Below are 17,500 nucleotides of genomic sequence, written 5' to 3' on the forward strand. Positions count from 1 at the left end.
CTAAGGTCCGACACAACCGCACACTTACCCTACCCGCACCTAACCCTAACTCACTTAACCCACCCCTAAACCTACAGTCCGTCACTATCGCACACATACCCTACCTGCACCCTAACCCTAACTCACTTAACCCACCCTTAAACATATAGTCCGTCACTATCGCACACTTACCCTACCCGCACCCTAACCCTAACTCACTTAACCCGCCCCTAAAACTACAGTCCCTCACTATCGCACACTTACCTGTCCGCTCCCTAACACTAAATCCCTCACTCTATCGCACACTTACCGAGTCGCGCTCACACCTTGCCCATGTCGGTGTTTCGTCTGTCGGGATCTCACCTTGTCGATCATCTGAGTCGTCGGTCTTCTCGTCTCCTTCTGTAGAGTGTCGGCCTTCTAGCGTGTCGGTGTACTGAAAGGGACCCATATATATATATATATATATATATATATATATATATATATATATATATAGGATCACTACATAATCTCGAAAGTTTGAAATTTGGTATTTCAAACTTTCGAGATTATGTAGTGATCCTATATAGCCGAAACCCCAAATTACTGAAAGACCAGAAGCGTGAATTTCAAAATCCCAATCATCAAGAGTTTGACATTCGCGCTTCTGGTGTTGCGGTATGGTGGAAGGTTAGGTAAGTATCTATGTTTAAATGTGTTGGTTAGGGGCTAAGTGTTTGTTGTGACTGTGATGTGTGTGTGTGTGAGGGGAATGTAAGTGTTTGGTGGTGTTTCGTGTGCTTGTGTATGTAGTGCGACCTTGGCGTTACAATATTTAAGTGGGGGGGTGTGGGGGGTGCAGTTTAGGTTTGTGTGTTTGTGCTCTGGGAAAGGTCTGTGTATGTGTATGTGTGTGGTGTATGTTGAGTATAGTTTTCGGTAGTTTGAATTTCACGGTTTTGATGTTTCAGTATTTTAGTGTTTCGGGTATTTGGTCTTGGGATTTTGGACATTGGTAGTTTGGGTTTTCGGGATTTAGTAGTGGTTCAATATATATATATATATATATATATATATATATATATATATATATATATATAAATATATATACATAAATGAATATAGTAATAAAAAAATATAAATAAGTAAAACACAACAATTTTACAGAGAGCTTATTTTCTAAGTGCAATAATGCCCTCCAGGGTGTGTATTAATGTGTAACTATTGCCCTTCCATGGGTGTAGAGGCTCTCTGCCTGGGGCATCTGGACTCATAACACCCCTGGGTGGGCATTAATTACACATTCACACACACCCTGTTGGGCATTATTGCTTGCTTAATGTACAATAGGGAATTTGCTAAGAATACCCTTACTCTAACATCCCCGGCAATAGTAAGATGCTGCACCAACATCCTCAATCTCCTCCCTGGCCCTGGATGTGGGTTGGGGTGGGCTCAGGGGAGACTAAGGTGGGTCTGGTAGATCCAGTAAGTGACAACTGATTATGAGCTACAGGGAGGAGGAGAAGAAAAAAAGGAGAAATAGCATATATGATAACATGAATTATACTGGGGAAAGTAAATTATATATCAGGTGATTATATGATTCCATATCATGAAAAATGGAAAAGGATATTTATTACAGATATGCCTTAAATTAATTTGTAGATCAAGGCTGAACCTATTTTATAGAATTTTATTATACGAAAAGGAAGAAAGAGGTGGTTTGATATTATTAGAGCCAGTTGCATTCCTATGCTTATCATAGCCAATATGTTTAGCTAAAATGTTTAGCAAAAACGATTTGATTAGAAATTATTGGTTTAAAATGAAATAGGTTATGTTTTGGGACTAAAGTGAAAACCAAAAAGGGACAAGTTTTTTTGTAGGTCACAAAGAGTTACTAGAAGCACATATAGTAAGATATCAGTTAAAACCCATATTAAGGTTAATCAATGAAATAATGATTAATTAATCATTTTAAGTTGATAATGTGGTTTTTAAAGTACAGTAAGACTAGAAATGTATGGATAATATTAAGAAAATAAATATAATACTAGAGGATTATTTGAAATCAACACTTACATAATACAGTATGGTTATTGAAGGAATAGGGAAAATACTTACTGATATAAGAGATGCTGAATTTATGTGTTTGATATGGAGGATATGAAACGAAGGATGTCCTCTTTTGTTATACAATAAACTATGGAACAAAGTAGTAAATATAATGAAAGGAACATAATTGGCATATGTAGTAATGGATAAGGGTAAGAGAGATTATTATACATGTTTAAATTTATGTAAGACATTATTTGTGAGATGATGGAATATGTTGGAAATGTGAAACATTTGAGTCATTGAATGTAAAGAAAGCTATTTCAATAAATATGTTTACTTTTTTCAATGTTCCATGAAATCATTACTATTTGAGCTGGTGCCATAACAGACAAACAGGCCATCAATGTAATGACTGAAGGATGGCACCTGAGAAGTTGCATCACCTGCCAAGTGCTGCACTACAGAGCTACTACAAGAAAATATACTTTAACACTATGTGGGGGAATAGAACCCATAGCCCTCTGATCTTCTCAGCATCAATGCTAAGTGTACTACCAGTTGACTCACTAACACTTGTAACACTTGATCCCCTGATATATATTATTAGTGCAAAGGATTAATCAGGATAAAATCACTTTAGCTAGCAGATCATGGAGTTTTTCCATATTTCTATCTCTGATGCCTTCCCTTTGGGAGGAATAAAGATGCCTTGATGAAGTTTCAAGTAGTTTATTCGGCTTAGTAGGTAGATGGATGAGTGTTTGTGTTTTAATTCTTTTTAGCCTATTAATCATTAGAACAAGAACACTCGACCATTTATCTGCTTAACTGAATAACTACTTGAAACTTCAACAAGACATCTTTATTCCACCCACAGGGAAGGCATCAGAGAGAGAGTCTCAGAGTGTCATAGATCTGCTAGCTAATATGATTTTATCTGGACTAATCCTTCGTATTTTGCTTATTGTTAGACATGTAACCCTCTCGGCCTCAGGTGGAATACCAGATCTAATTCAAACATTCTGGGTTACCTTTGTTTTCCGAGATACATTCTGCATAAAAAATTTGTTCAACATTTATTTCTGATCCTAAACATTCTCAGACTTCCTGTACCTGTACAATAACCCAAGATATAGTGTGGCTGATATGTCTGTCTCTATGCATTTTAGGAGCTTATTTCAGTTTCCTTCTCTAGCCATTTCATAACCTCCTTACTATTCTTTTCTGGGATTCCATTCAGAAAGTCAGTCATAAATAGTTGAATGAATGTAAAGATAAAGTCAAATGGCTGACCACATAAAGACGAGTAACACAAAACAAATTACAAAAAAAGGTTGTTGTTATGATGACAGACAGCCTTGTAGAAAATGGCATGTCCCCTTCCCAAGGAAGTGAGAATACATTATAGCAGAATCCCAAGTTTCAGTAATTTGAATTCACCTTTGTGATAGGTCAGCTTTATCATGATCATGTTTCTGGACTGAGCCATCTTTGTATACGTTTTTTCCGGCCTCTTCATTGGTCAACACCTCTACACTGGAATGCCCATTCTGACACACATTTCCTCTGTTCATTTATAACTCTCTTACTTCCATGTTTACCTAGATGAACAGTCATAGTGTTCATACTTAATTCTTCTGGTATGGGAATTCATTTTATGCCCTTCTATATTCCTATAACTTAGGGCTCCTTTCAGAAAATAAATGTGGCTTAAACTTACCATAAAGCTAACTTCAATGACTGCTGATGATTAATGGTTTGGAAGGATGAAGTTGTCAATGTTTGCTTACATTTTTGAAACAAAAAAAATATATATATTTTCTTGCAGCTGCAGTAATGATGTTGATATTTGAAACCTCACATTCCAAAATAAATGCTACAGTAAAAGCAAGAAATATATAATTGTAGGTATTTTCTTCCCTCTTTTTTTGTTTTGTTTTGTGTATTAGTTTCTGTAGTGTAATCAATTTAGATTTAAAGCTGTTATTAATCTTGAAAAATGTTTTTCCCCCCCCAGGATGTATTCATAAATGTTGGTAGAAGCACTTTCAGAAGTTCTCACTTGCAACACACTAACTCAGTTTATGAAGGATTCTCCCCATAACCTTCAAGGCAAAGCTACAGTTGTGCTTTACTGAGACGTATGAACACACAAAGATACAGACCTGCTCTAATTCATTCAGCGATATCTCAAGCTGTGCAAAGCGAAATAGGAATGACATGGCAAACATCTTATGATGGAAAATGGCATCCTACCATCGCATTGCCAACACTCTGTATGCTGGTAAACAGAATTCATAGTTGCAATTGTGAAGGAGAAATGGAAGAAAAGTGGTTGCGTTAAGAGTTTCATTACTGAATACTAGAAGTCAAGACTGTGATACTTGCAATTTTGCTATGAAACAAGTTTATTTCAAATGAAAGTAATTGCCATAAGTATGTTTATACATTACTGAACTGTGCAGGAGAAAAATAAGCACTTAAAAAGTTTATCTGCAGACATGCGCAGTGTATGCCAGTGTAGCATTGCTACATTTAGCAAAGTAAGAAATATGCATGGTGACTTTATTATTAGGTTCTACAATATTTATTTCCAGCTGCTATACTGAGAATTCTAAACTTATAATTAGGCAGCATAGTAAAGTAGCATATATCTGGTCTAATAAAACAGGTGGTTACCCTATGCAGTCAGTTTAATATATACTTAGTTAATGTCACTATATTATGCTTCTGCGTAATTAATTTCTATAGATATCATTTTATCCTGCATTCGTTATATTTTATTCCTGCATTTCTTTACTGTTATTGCTCTTTACACTTATTTTAACATGTTATCTGTGTCTTCAATTTTAGCATTCAGTTGCATTTTCTTACTCAGTTATGTTGCTAGTTTATGTGTTTCTGTTATGTGTAATTTGTATTATAACCTATATGTTTTTTTGTATTTGATGGACTATCTCACTTGGGTAACAAAAATAAAACACATACATCAAGAGGTGCATTTATGGCTGTAGAGACAGAAGCATGTCTTGGACACGGGTCCCCTTCAGAATTTTGAAGCTTAAAACTTTGAAGTTCATATGATCATAGATCATATGATCAAAGTTTTAAAACTTTGAAAACCTGAACAGAGATCGGCATACAGCACAGAATGAGAGATTTCTCTTTTCCTTGCTGTAGTGCGATCTCGGAGTTGGTATATTTAAGTAGCAGGGTGTTTGTGTGTGGGGGGTGCAGGGGGCTTGTCTCCCTGCAAAAACATGTTTTGTGATGTGTTGACTGTTTTTTTTTTGGGGGGGGGGTGTTCTTAATTTCAAGATTCCAAGATTTCAAGGTTCTGAATTCGATATTCTGAGCCTCAGGATTTTGGTATTTCAAAATTAAGAAGTGAACCCGCCAACTCATATGGTGACAAGAATTAAAATAGCAATGAAGTTATGAAAATGGTGGGGCTTCTTCTTGCTCACTGTTGTAAGAAGAGAACAAATCATTTATGGCAGTAGTAGACTTTCTACAATTATATAGTAATTACCAGTACAAAAAAAAACAACTTCAGAAATGTCAGGGGGATAGTGCTTAAGGACAGCAGAAAAGATGTGTTTCAACTACTAAGTACTATCTGTCATTATTTCATTTTTTTATTTTCTTTTTCTTTCTTTATGTCATCTACTCCCTGACAGTTGTGCAGAGGTTTAAAGTTGTGAGCTTTTAAATACTTGCTGTATTAGTTCAAGGTTTGATTCCCTTAATCTCCATTTGCCTGCTGTGTGACGTTGAGCAAATCATTTCACCAGATGGTGTTCTGGGGCAATAGGAAACTGGGAGAGACTTTTCAGTGGTCTCCTTGACCATATACTTAGCAACTACATCTAAGGATTTCTTGGTAAACCAATCTGCCCTTCCTGCCTCTTGTTGGTGTTTGTTGAAAATGCTGGTATGGGCATGTGAATGCTGTCATACAGCTAACCTAGTTAAAAACGATTGCTGCATTCACTTCACCAGCCAAATGACATCTTAGGTAAAGATCACTTCTTTTACTTTTATCCCATACACTCTGAACACAGAGATCATTACAGCCCTCCTCTTAGATTTTTGGCCAGCTGCCTTGAGGGAGCTGTTACTAAGCAGCTATGCTACAGAAATCGATATATTTATCACAGTACTGAGTTATTGAGTTAGAAAACATCACATAGTTGTAAAATGTCAGTGTGGGAAGCTATGTGACTATTCTGGAGGAAAGGTGAGACACTGTGCTACTGGACTACTATAAATAAATTAGTACAGATTGAACAAAGAGACTAAAGCATTTTACAAAATCAGAGCAAGGTCTCTGTGGACAGGACAAAAAATGTGATTGATGGGGCACCCTGGATAAAGTAAGGCACATAGAGAGCATAAAGGATATGTTTAGAGTGGGGAGTAGTAGAAAACTTCAATGATAAGGCATACAAATAATACATTATTTTGATAGCTACTGGTGTGAGGGATGAAACAGATTGACTATTGATCAAGTGCCTGTCAGATGTAGTCGTGCAAAGGAATTAATGTAGACCATAAATACAAAGAATGCATACACGAGACCAAATGTAGCCTGGAAATGTGCATCAAGAATTTGCACAGTTAGTGAAAGAAATGTTTTTTTGTATTTTTGCTACATTTGAATAGCATTATTTCAGGATATGCCTGAAGAGGCCAACTCCATATATGAAAAGTACAATTATTATATGTTGGACTTATGAGGAGCAATATTCCTTTGGATAGTGCTACTTTCTTGAATCTTGCTGCAGATAAGAAAAAAATGCAGATGCAGAAAAGAACACACACACACACACACACACACACACACACACACACACACACACACACACACACACACACACACACACTAGTTTCATTTTTCTAAATATTTATCCATAGGTATATGCATTGTGTAAGACTGTGTGTGCTCTATCATGGATAGTCACTCCATTCTGGATTAGTTCCTCTCCCTTGCATCCAGTGAGTGTCAAGACAGGTTGTGAGTTCCTATGACTCAAGGTAATTAGAGAAGAAATTAATATTTGGACCTAAATAAATTGATAATAAAGTGAATTCATTAATATTCCCTTAGGTAAAATGCATTATGCCTTAAGAACTACAGTTTAGCTTAAAACGCAGAAGCTTGTCTAAAACAAAATAAAATGTAAAATAAAGTTACTTCCTGCCAAACAATTAATAAGCAAAATGCTGCAGTATTACATAGTGTGATACATGTATATTACATAGTGTGATACATGTATAAAGCAGTAAAAACATACTTAATGTGATTCACTAGTTGGATGAGTTTGTTCATTCTGTTTTTTCATGTATTTGGGTTTTCTGTGATGTCTTGAGTTATGCTTATAAATCTTAGATCCTAATGGGCTTGTAATTTTCAAAAATAAACAAATCTGGAGCATCTGTTTCATATAAACATACATTAAAATTCACTGGTAGCAAAGCACAGCACTTACACAAGGCAACAACACACATCAGCATAAAAACAGATTTATGAATGACTGATATAACTGTACAGGAGATACTTGGTTTATTGGCCTTCCTTTAGACAGTTGACTATCCTGAAGGTTTCATTATCTCTGATGGTCATTATTTACTTTGCTGAACAACAAATCTTCTTAGGGTAATTAATCCTCTAATGCAATATGCAGACTTTCTGAAATTTTGAGTAAGTTGCTCCCTTCCCTCCAAACACCTGATTCTGCTGAACATCTCCCCTGTAATCTATTTCCAGCACTGTTACATTTGTTGTTGTTTGTCTTTCGGCTTTCCCGGTTAGGGGTCGCCACAGCAGAACTCCGGTCTGCTAATGATTGGCAGTAGATTTTTACTGTGCCGAGTTGCCAGCTCGACACCCAGCCTTCAACGAAGACACGCCCATTCATGCATGTCTTTTGGAACGCCACTCAACCGTGGGGAGGACATGCACACTCCACACAGAAGGCACTCCCTGCACTCCAGCTGAGAATCGAACGGGAGAATCTCTTGCTGTGAGGCAACAATGCTACCGCTGCACCACCGTAGATATGCATTTCCAGCACTGTTACATTAATTTTTTTTAATTTTCTGTGTCTGTAACCTGATAGCCAGAACAATTGTGCTCATTTTTCTTACTTCCTGAGGTTAATATTGCAGTTATTTTGGGCATCTGCAAGATGTTTTTTAGTGACTGTGGTAACTGCAGTATTATTTATTTTCTTCGGTTTTTTTTTTTTTTTTTTTTTTTGCTTATTCCTGTTGGTGACATTGTAAATAGGGGAAAAGTCATTAAAGCTGTTATGGACAAGTCTAGGTCACTTTATATTATTTTTACCAAATTGTAAATAAGCCGAATGTCTTTAAAACAAGGTGAGCTCAGACATGATGTTTAATATGAAATGGGGGAATGCTTTACTGTTAAAGATGTAACTGGACAAATTTGGCTACATTTTTTAAATAAAACCATTCTTCTGGAGTATTGGATTAACCATAAAGTTGAAATTTTGTTGACAAGTGGCAATCATGGACCTATAAAGTTATGTAATGGTGAAATCTAACCATGAGGTAACATCACTGTTACCATGGACAAAGTGGACATTCACAGATAACAGACAGAAGTAAATAATAAATAACTGCCTGATTGTCACTGAGAGGCAGGTAGAGATGATTAGATTACTATTGATTATATATATGAGGAATTTTACCAGAACATGGGAATGTTAGAAGCCAGCAACATGCCGTGATGAATGCACTCACAGTATCCATGTCAGCATTGATATGTACACTAGTAAGGACTTAACAAAACACACACAAGACAACACAGCTTGATGTGGGTGAGGGGCCGTCCACATGCATTGTAGCTGAGTAGTCTATACACCAAATTTATCTCAAGAAAGTGTTACAGACAGTTGTGTGGATCTTCCCAAGAAGGTGGCAGCCAGTCCTTTTCAGACTTCCATAACATTTGATCGAACCTCGTAGTGAAGGTGTAGGTCCTGCAACACTATTAAGTCAATATCAAGAGGATAACTTGTATCCAGTAGAGCCAGTCATTAAAGCAACTCACCATCAAGCTCACGTTTAAAAACATCATCCATACTATCGTTAGGGTGACACTGTATATGATACCTTCCATATACCAGTGAAATACAGAACATCATTAACACAGACAATACTCTCTTGGAAGTCACTTTTCACCAGGGCAAATGTTTCAGTTTTTCCTTGTATATGAATAACACTAAATAGACAATAGCGGGGAGGGGGCACAAACTTTATTATCAATGCAATTATTTGTTGTCAACAGCTAAATTCACCTTAATCTGTTTCGCTGCAGTGAAACAATCACAGTTTACCCCTAAACATATTTCATAACACCTGTTATTCTTCACTTCAATCAAAGTCTTACAGTAGACTGAGCACTTGTGCCACCGACCCAGCAACTCTGTTCAGATCATGACTGCTAATATATCACAAAATTATTTTTTTCTTAACATTTGAAGAAACGTCTGACATACAGTGTAAGTAAACCATGTTCCACTCAGCATTGCCCACAAGGCATAAGGCATACATCAAGTATTGTATGTGTGAGTTTTCTCTTTCACATAATGAATGTCCTGGCCCATAGTTGTACACTAGAAACCACCTATTTGACAGCTATATTCCAGTCACAAGCCTGGCGAAGGGGTCACTGAGCTACTGCCACTGGCTGGCCACCATCACCGATGGGTGAAACGATAAATGAGTTTCACTGTTACTATTGGTGACTGGCTGTGGCAGTTACAAATCAGACCAATGCATGACCATGTTGTTCACTAGGCAACAGGCAGTAAACATACTGCGTGCGACTACATCATGCAATGTCATACTAAAGGTCATTCTGACTCATCCAGGCAAGGGAAACAGGGAAGGCTGAAGACTTATTCAGTCATTATCCTTATCTGGACAAGGTGGTTTTGAAATTCACCTCAGCAGCTCACTAGGACATAACCCCCACTGAGTGGAAACAAAACAAAACAGGGAAGGGAGACATAAGTAAAAAGGGCAAGTAATTACTCAGATCTACCTATGCCACTATATAGTAGCAGAAAGGCTACTGTTAGAAACGGTATTAATAGTTTGCACTTACTAACTAGGTGATCATGTGGAATCCTACCAAGCTTGAAAAGGCTGGACAGTGAGCTTGTATGCCAACTACTGAAATCATGAGCATTGCCAGGATGCAGGACCAGCAATGGGCCCTACTAGCAACATGGCTGCAGTCTATCACATCAAGCACCTCAGAAAGGCATGACATTCCCTAGAAGGCATGCATGCTACTAGACTGGTCTTCAGGTGGTGTGGCACTAGGAAATAGATATACTGATCCACATGTGCCAAGAGTATATGAAGGAACTGCTGAAGTACCCTAGGGGCAGAAGCATGTGAGATATCCAACATGTCCTCAGTTTGTCTCGGAAGGACCCTAGGGTAAGTGTAGTGAGAGCTAGACATACCTTGGTACCCACAGGTATAGGAAGGACAAGCATTCTCTCAGTTCCTATCTGTGGCCCATACCAACTCACCAAAGCCCACACTATGTCCCCATCCTCTCTAAACCTGACGAAAAAGTCATCATCATCAAAATTCATATGGGTTAGCCTGTGATCTGTTTTGGCTCTAGATAACCAATTTTCTTTTTTCTGTCACAGCTAAAAACTATAATTACAACATTTTAGTTTGCTTCATCTTCTTACCATCTGTGTGCCACTCTGGTGGCTCTTTTGGTTAGCTGCTGCACAAATATGCTATGAAATGATTCATTAAGATTTCTGCCTCATTTGTCATGCACATGGAATTATTGCACTCCACACTAAATCATTACTTGGGATTTACTGCAAGGAGCAACTTGGATGGTGGAAGTGCTGATGTGCCATCCTGACAGGGAGCCTAAGGGAGATAGTTGTGCTATCATCTTTGTGCAGTGCTTACTTGAGCTGTGACCTCTGTGTTTCCAGCAATATGCTATTTACTTTGTACAGCTACAGTCATGTTGCATAGCCAGTAGCCCCTGACAGCCAGCATTTCTGCAGTGTATTTCTATCTGTAAATTGTGGGCAGCAGTGGTCTACTTCCTTTGCATAAATATTCTGTACCTGGATTTCCAGGTGAGCAGATGGGTAGCATGCAATTCTCCAGCTTTGTTTCAGTTTGGCAAACTGCACAGGACTATGGTATGAGATTTCTACTATCGTTTAGTACACTCATTATGTTATATACTGTGTGACTAGTTTTAAAGTAATTTTTTGGAACACCTTGCCTTGACTTATATCTGTTAATGTTTTAGAGGTAATGGTTGGATGTGATACAATTGCATTGCATATTTTTTCTTCAGTTATATGGTAAGTGATTGAAATACGTGTAAGCTGGTTAAACGTAACTGACAGAAAACAATCAAATATATATATATATGCTCTGTTTCACATCAGATTTATAAAGAATGCCATCTTCCCTGCCACATGCCACAGATGTCTCTCAATACAACACTAAAAGACATTTTCTAACACAAAACACATCTATTTTAAGTATTTTTAAAGGGAGGAGGGGTACCCCACCCAAACCCCATGAAAACATATACATCCTAACTGTGAAATCACACAGTAGTGAGGAAAGGAGATATTTCTTACTACCCACTACTGCATGATGTTGCTTTACTTAACCACAGCCATTTTACCATCCTAACCTTCAATACAAATCCTATACTTGGGCTGAATTCAACCAAAAGGTAGTTTTGTCAGGCTTTTGTTTTCATCAAATGCATGTATATATTGCACTGACAATTAAGTTTATAGTACGAAATAATAATTTTCATACTGTCAGTTATGACAATCTCTGTTTTTATTTTATAGTTTTTAGATCCATAGCTCTCAATTGTACAGAATTGTGCAGAATGTTCCCAATATTTTGGACTCATCCATCATAAAATATTTGATTCTTTGGTAAATCTTTGAGGATTACAGTCAGTCAATAAGGCCTGATATTAAACTTTCATACATCTTACTGTTCAGGAAATAGACATTAATGCAGGCCCTGTTGTTCTATTAATTTCTTAAGTGAATTTGACTATTATTTAAAAATTGTACCTGATTCCCTCAATATTTTTGGCTTGTCTAAAATTTTTGAACAAAGAAGTTGAAAGGTATGCCAGGTACTGCTCTGTCAGCTGCATTCATGTGGTATCTTAATATTATATTGTTTTATGCCATTGTTTCTTAATATATTGTACTTGCCTTTAAATGTTGCTTTGTTATTTATGTCTTTTTTTCCAAGTATCTACTACTGAGCAGATTTTAGTTACATTTTTATAGTATTTGTTAGAATTGTTGGAATTATGCCTTTGTCTGGGTTGCTGCTGAAACTTTTTGTTTTTGTTTTGTTTTTAATGAGATGCATTTTTTTGCTGCTGTTATTTATATGGCTGACTGATAACAGAAATGATGCAGCAGGTATGGTTCATAAGTTGGCCTTATCTCTGCTTATACTTTATAGCATAGTATTACTCATTTTCTGTGTCATTTATTTTATGTGCTCTAGGTTTTACAATCTTAGGTCTTTTAAATTTGTTCCACGATGTTTTTGTATGACGATCTGTATATAGTTTAATGTAGTACTCTCTCTTAGTGTCTGGGATGTGCGTTATGCTTTACACACAGAAGTGTGTTATTTCTTAATTTCCATGTAGCTCAAAGTGTAATACACAGAATAATGTGTGTGTGTGTGTGTGTGTGTGTGTGTGTGTGCACATGTGAGAGTGTCTGTGTTTTTATAATTTGTCTATTATATAATAGTATTTCATCTCACACTTCACTTGTGTGGGGTTATTTCCTTTTCAGACTTTTTAAACTATTTTTTTAAACGAGTTATGTTGTAGAATTTTCTTTTTTGTGATTTATTTGTGTATTATTTCATTTTTAGATTTTTTGAGTGTTATTACTGTTATTATTAGTGCTCCATGTCGTACTCCATCTTTTTGCATGTAGCAGTATAATTCTTCTGCTGGTATTTCTTCTATGTTTCTGTATTTCTTGTATTTTTTATATACGCAAGACTGAAACATTTTCACATTTGAAATAAAAGTGATTGTGTTCTATTGCCTTGTACATATTGTTGTATTTGAATTGTAATTTGTAGGTTTCATATTTTTCTGATAATTCATAATCTTCGGATTTGCTGTATCTTGAATCTTATTATTCATATGAGTTTTCTTTTTCCTGTTCTGTATCTATATGTAACCTATATTTTGGGTTTTCTTGTATTTTAATTTATGTATAGCTCTGTTCTTTGTTTCATTTATTTGCAGGCTCTGGTTAGTGCTGTCTGTTTCTCTTCATACAATAGCTGTCTTCTGTATTTACAAAGTGTCATTCGTTGGTGTTATTTTCTTTACTGCTGCTTTATTTGGTTTTCTATTTTTTGTTGTTTTTCTGTGGTATTTTGTTTTTATTTTTTTCTAGTGTTTGTTTTCATCTTGTGTTCTGTGATTTATTTACTCAGTTTTAAATTTGTTAACTTAATAGAAGGAATGGGCCATAGGCAAAGATGCAGGTAGCTATACTTGTGAGTGGTCCAGTTCCCCAATCTGACAACCACCACAACTTTAAGTTGAGGAGCAAAAAAAAAAAAAACTTTTAAACTGCAGCAGCAAATTGCTTGTTACATTTGCTGCTATAGTTTGTGCTATTCCTGGAGTGCTACAGCTCTTCATTTCTGAGAACAAATGCAATACTGTATTAAAGACATGGAGTGATACAGAACTTCATTTCTGACCGCAAATGCAAAATGAATGGTGGTACTGCACTGGAAACTGATTGTGATCTACTGATCATGCCTCCTAACACTTTGCACTGGGGGTAACTGTGTCCTTTGCCCTGCCCTAGCTACACCTATGCCAATAGTCCCTTTTTTAGACACAACCCTGGCTCCTGAAGGTTGACTATATTTTACATGATTATCAATGCAAGATGTTATATGCATTACAATTTCAAACATCTCAATCAAGATGATCCCTTGGATCCGTTAAACAAAAATCTCTGTGCAGGAAAAGTGTAGCTGCTCTTGCATGGAATATGGCCGCTGAGCAATTCAGGAAACAGCTGACCTGACGTGCACGAGCCTGCCGACACTTTTCCTGCACGGAAAGCCCTGCAGAGTGCTAATTACCTCATTTGCTGGTGAAAACCATGCAAATGAAGTGAATTAGTGATTCAGGAAGCAGGCAGGCATCCATGCAGGAACAGTGCTAGTTGCATAAATGTGTTCAGTTACTAACCGAACACATTTCTGCAAATAACAAAATGGAGGCATGACATCTCAAATAAAAGCATGTATTTATAAACTTTAGGCATGACAATGGCCATTCAGAGCAGTAACTATGGACTAAGGCAGTGGGGTATGCAAATGAGGGGAAATTTACTGAATCACAAAATATTCTAAGTCCACACACTGCACCTAACCATGTAGGTGCTAGAACAGGATAGTGTAGGCAGGAGGAGCAGCTAACATGAAAAGGGGATGTGTCATGCTTACTTACTGTAAGCACATTGGAGCTCCATTGCCCGGGTTTGCACTTAGCTAAGCACAGCTGAGCAAGGGAATGTGTCTGAGGCTGTAATGTCTTACTCCATGAAATGAAGATTGTGTTCACATCCGGGGAGGGCTTTTTCTGCTACAATGAGTTTACCTTAATGAAACAGGTGTGTTTGGTGTGCACTGGGACTTAAAAAAATGGAAATAGCAGCACTGTTTACATTTAGGCAGTGGGTTTGTGTGCCGTGCCTTGAGGATTAAAAGGGGCGGAAATAGGAAATAAAAATAGCTGGCAGGTGGAATGTCTCACAATCAGCCAATCACACAGGCAGCATCTGCAGCACACCACTATAAACTATGCAAACACCTTCCAGTCTGGTTTTTCTCACAAAATCTGCACCATAGGTGTACACATACGGGGGAATTTTAACTGACAAATCTAGCAAAAAATCTTAGGGGCTGCTATTGCTTTGATCTATCAGTATGTGCAAGAGGCCAAGGGCACTGAGGAGGATAATGCTGACAACTGACTCAGACCGAGGAGGAGGACAAGAGTGTTCAGACCCAGGGTAACCTACCAGGGGCTACATGATCTGGAGATAGTAGAGCACTACAGGGTGGGGTCTATATCAGAACATCAAAGTTTTAAAACTTTGAATGTTCTAATATCGACCCCTATTCAGTGAACACTAAAAATAGCGAAGCTGCAGAACACCAAATTTTTTCCTAGGGAAAGAATTTGGTTGGCCATTTCTGTGGCTTCGCTATTTTCAGCGCTGTGGTGGAAAGTTACGGGTTGGGTTCAGGTAAGTGTGCGATTGTGTGGACGTTATGGTTAGGGTGCGGGTTAGGTAAGTTAGGGTTAGGGCCGGGTTACGTGAGTTAGGGTTAGGTCGCGGGTTAGGTGAGTGTGCGATAATGACGAACCTTATGGTTAGGGTTTGGGTTAAGGTAAGTGGATAGATAGTAGTGTATATACAGTTTAGTGTAGGGTTAGATGTAGGATTTTAAGTGTATGTGTGTGGATTGCTGTTTTTATGGTGTGCTTGTGTTGTGTGTATGTGTTTCGGAATAGTGAATTTTTTCCATGGGAAAAAATTTGCTGTTCTGAATGTTCGATATTTTGTGGTTTAGATATTTTAGGTTCGATGAAATAGCGTTCGCTATTTTCATCTTTCGATAGCGTGATATAAACGCTACAGGGTGGACAGGGACATACTTCAGCAACTCATTGAGCTGTGCTGGCCTCGCCTCAGACCCAGAACCAACAGAGCGGAACCCATCCCAGTGGATACCAAGATATGTGTAGCCTTAAGAACACTAGCTACAGGTACTTTTCAAAGACCAACTGGGGATATCATGGGGGTCTCACAGGCATCTGTGTCCAGGATACTCCACCAGTTCCTGGATGCCATGTGACCACATGCTGCTGAGCACATTTACTTCCCCAGCACCCGTGAGGAGAGGACCAGCAATATGCATCTCTTCCACTATGTAGCAGAATACCCGGAAGTAGTGGGTACCATAGACTACATGCACATCCACATCAAAGCACCACCCAGTGACCACGGTAGGGTCTACCTAAACCGCAAGGGGTTCCACTCCTCCATCAGCTACCAGGTTGTGTGTGATGCCCAGGGCATTATCATGAATGTTTGTGCTGGCAGCCCTGGAAGCTATTACGACTCCCACATCTCGCATTCATCACAGTTGTACCAGGCATTTGCCAGTGGGGACATCCCATATGGCCTTCTGGTGGGGGATGCTGGTTACACACTGAAGCCATAGCTGATGAGACAGAAATGCACACACAACCACGCAGGAACACCATAATGAGGCATATGCACAAATCAGGGTCATTATAGAGCATGTGTTTGAGATGCTGAAGTCACGGTTCCACTGCTTTGACATACCTGGTGAAGCCATGTACTCTCCAGCCACATGTGCACACATGTTCACAGTATGTGCCATGCTGCACAATATGATCCTGTGGAAACAGCTGCAGCAGAAACAAAATGAGAAAGGGCCACACAGCCCCCCACCATTGCCAAGGTCTCCACAGGCATGGAGGGACTCGGAGGAGAAACATCCTGAGCCTGCCCCTGTAGGCAGATGGAGGCATGCCCCGTATGCCCTGTCCTTGACAAAGAGGCAATGCATAGCACATACACTGATACTGTAAAGCCCAAGGGACTGATATCTCTCTCTCTGACTCGCATACACAGTAAAATGGATGCCAAACATCACACCACGTATAAGCAGTGTACTGCATGCATCCAACATAGTCAGCCCTCAAGCATGGTCCTCACTACTGCCTCAGGCACAAGGTAAGTCAGTCTTCTTAACAATAAATGAATGAAATGAATGGAGTAGAATGTTCTGATAGCATATATATGGTATTTATGCAAGCATGCAAGGGAATGGGGTGGCTTACTGGGATAGCAGCAGACAACTGACAGCTATGTGGGACAGCAAGAAGTGTATGCCCAGTACTGGCTTAGCCACACTTTGCAGTACCATCCTAGTTAACAAGTACCACTCCAGTATATGTGGTGAGCCAAATAACCTGGGGGGGGGGCTCATAGGTCACATGCATGGATGTCAAAGTGGGGGTCCCATACTCACCCCCAGCCTCACCCAGCAAATCAGCTGTAGAAAACCATACAGAAATGTCTGGTAAAAGCCCCCACATTGTGACACCCATGACATTCTCTCCTACAGACTTACACAGTGATATCACAGCAGGTCTGGCAGTGGCAGTATGGCTCTGAGAGGTAAGAAGTCTGAAACTAAAAATGTTTATGCCAGAACAATCTCATCTGTGGTCGATACTGTTATGCCTGTATTATCAAAGATAGGGCACACCACTATGCTAAATGGGACCAAAATGTTAAGCAAATAT

This window comes from Protopterus annectens, chromosome 5.part1 (assembly GCF_019279795.1).
Source record: "Protopterus annectens isolate FY-2018-M chromosome 5.part1, PAN1.0, whole genome shotgun sequence".
In the NCBI taxonomy this organism is placed as follows: Eukaryota; Metazoa; Chordata; order Ceratodontiformes; family Protopteridae; genus Protopterus; species Protopterus annectens.